Below are 2985 nucleotides of genomic sequence, written 5' to 3'. Positions count from 1 at the left end.
GTTCAGATCACCAACAACCTGTCCTGGTCCCCCCCATGCCGACACTATAGTTAAGAAAGCCCACCAATGCCTCTACTTTCTCAGAAGACTAAGGAAATTTGGCATGTCAGCTATGACTCTCACCAACTTCGACAGATGCACCATAGAAAGCATTCTTTCTGGTTGTATCACAGCTTGGTATGGTTCCTGCTCTGTCCAAGACCGCAAGAAACTACAAAAAGGTCGTGAATGTAGCCCAGTCCATCACGCAAACCAGCCTCCCATCCATTGACTCTGTCTACACTTTCCGCTGCCCCGGCAAAGCAGCCAGCATAATTAAGGACCCCGTGCACCCCGGACATTCTCTCTTCCACCTTCTTCCGACAGGGAAAAGATACAAAAGTCTCAGGACACATACCAACTGACTCAAGAACAGCTTCTTCCCTGCTGCTGTCAGAGTTTTGAATGGACCTACCTCGCATTAAGTTGATCTTTCTCTACACCCTAGCTATGACTGTAACACTACATTCTGCACTCTCGCCTTTCCTTCTCTATGAATGGTATGCTCTGCCTGTACAGTGCACAAGAAACAATACTTTTCACTGTATACCAATACATGTGACAATAATAAATCAAATCAAACAAATCATAAGCATGAGAAAACAATGTAATGTTTTGCAGTTTATCAGGTGTACATGTAGGTGGCATTGAAATACAGAGCAGAGAAGTGACCTGCATCTTATTTACATTCTGTCTGCCTCTGGGCTTTTTAGCCTTGTCAGTTCGAATGATGTGTCTTATCCTATTCATACTGATTTTAAACTGCAGCAATGAGTTTTTTTTAATAATCCCATAGATTTGGTACATTTAACTGTGCAAACCTTCTCTGTTATATCACCCCGTCCTTCCATTGCCTCAACACGCATGTAAATGTGAGTCCCATAACAAACAGGCAAACTACCCACAGGCTGTCTACAATCAGGTGAACAGGAACAAGGGGGGCACGATGACAAAGAGTGGCACAGTGGTCAGCACTGCTGCCTCACAGCACCAGAGACCCATGTTCGATTCCCGGCTTCGATCACTTCTGTGTGGAGCTTGCACATTCTCCCTGTGTCTGCGTGGGCTTCTTCCGGTTGCTCCGGTTTCCCCCCACAGTCCAAAGATATGCAGGCTAGGAGGATTGGCCATGCTAAATTGCCCTTTAGTTGTCAGGGGGAACTAGCTGGGGTAAATGCATGGGGTTTTGGGGATAGGGCCTGGGTGGGATTGCGGTCGGTGCAGACTCGATGGGCTGAATGGCCTCCTTCTGCACAGTAGGATTCTATGTTGTGTTGTGGAATGTCAAAGCGGGAGCAGAAGTGATTGGGTTTTCAATTGTACTTTATCTCTTAATCCAATTTAGTTTAAGTTTATTTATTAGTGTCACGGGTGCTCTGGTTTCCTCCCACAGTCCAAAGATGTGCGGGTTAGGTTGATTGGCCATGCTAAATTGCCCCTTAGTGTCCCGGGATGCGTAGGTTAGAGGGATTAGTGGGGTAAATATGTGGGGTTATGGGGTAGGGTCTGGGTGGGATTGTTGTCGGTGCAGGCTCGATGGGCCAAATGGCCTCCTTCTGCGCTGTAGGATTCTATGATTCTAGTTCTGCACTCCCCCATCATGGGGAACATTCTTTTTGAATCTACCCTGTCTAATCCTGTTCGAATCATTATATATTTCTGTGAGATCTCTCTCACTCTTCTAAAGTCCAGTCAATATAATCCTAAAGGGAACCCTCCCATGGAGTTCTCTCGAGGGCCCCCTCGGCATTCCACCCTGGGGGCAATGCCTTGGGGCAATACAAGGATACTGCCTGGGCTTGATCCTCTCCCCGCTGGGAATTGTACCTCGCTGTGCAACCCCCATGGGTTCTCCTTGTGTATCAGGGTGCCAAAAGGCAGTGCCGGGCGCAGTGCCACCAGTATATTGGCTGGGCATGTCCCTCCCCCCCCCTGGAGGTTACATGGTTATATTTATCTGGGTGACCCAAAGGGATCCCTTCACCAGGTTCACGTTTTTAGAAAACAGTTGTAAACCTCGGCAACATGGGAGAAATTCCGAATGTGGGGGGCGGGCGGGCGGGCGGGCGGGGGGTGGGGGGGGGGACGGTACAGGGGGAAGTCTCTTTAATCAGCTGTTAATCTATTTAAAAGAAGGGCGAAAACTTTGGTGAGACCACAGCTGGAGTACTGTGTACAGTTCTGGTCACCACATTATAGGAAGGATGTGATTGCACTGGAGGGGGCGCAGAGGAGATTCACCAGGATGCTGCCTGGGATGGAACATTTAAGTTATGAAGAGAGGTTGGATAGGCTTGGGTTGTTGTCGTTGGAAAAGAGGAGACTGAGGGACGACTTGATCGAGGTGTTCAAGATTATGAGGGACATGGACAGAGTGGTCAGCCTGTACTGACCCTTAGTTGAAGGGTCAGTTATGAGGGGACATAGGCTCAAGGTGAGGAATAGGAGGTTTAGGGGGGATGTGAGGAAAAACGTTTTTACACCCAGAGGGCGGTGACAGTCTGGAATGCGCTGCCTGGGAGGGTGGTGGAGGCGGGTTGCCTCACATCCTTTAAAAAGTATCTGGATGAGCACTCGGCACATCATAGCATTCAGGACTATGGGCCAAGTGCTGGTAAATGGGATTAGGTAGGAGTTCAGGTGTTTCTAATGTGTTGGTGCACATGTGTTGATGGGCCGAAGGATCTCATCTACACTGTATGATTCTGGGGTGATCTTACCAGCTCGTCACGCCAGTCAATTGTGAAAGAGGTGAGAAACCGGGTTCGCACCCAACTCTCCCAGTGACACTGGCACTGGATTTTTTTGTTATACATTCATGGGACTTGGGCGTCACCGGCTGGCCGGCATTTATTGCCCATCCCTAGTTACCCGAGGGCAGTTGAGAGTCGACCACATTGTCAGTGTAATCAGCCTCACACCCCGGAAAGACTTCAGAACGAAGGG

This window comes from Mustelus asterias, chromosome 5 (genome assembly GCF_964213995.1).
Source record: "Mustelus asterias chromosome 5, sMusAst1.hap1.1, whole genome shotgun sequence".
Lineage (NCBI taxonomy): Eukaryota > Metazoa > Chordata > Chondrichthyes > Carcharhiniformes > Triakidae > Mustelus > Mustelus asterias.
Note: the sequence above shows the minus strand (reverse complement) of the source record.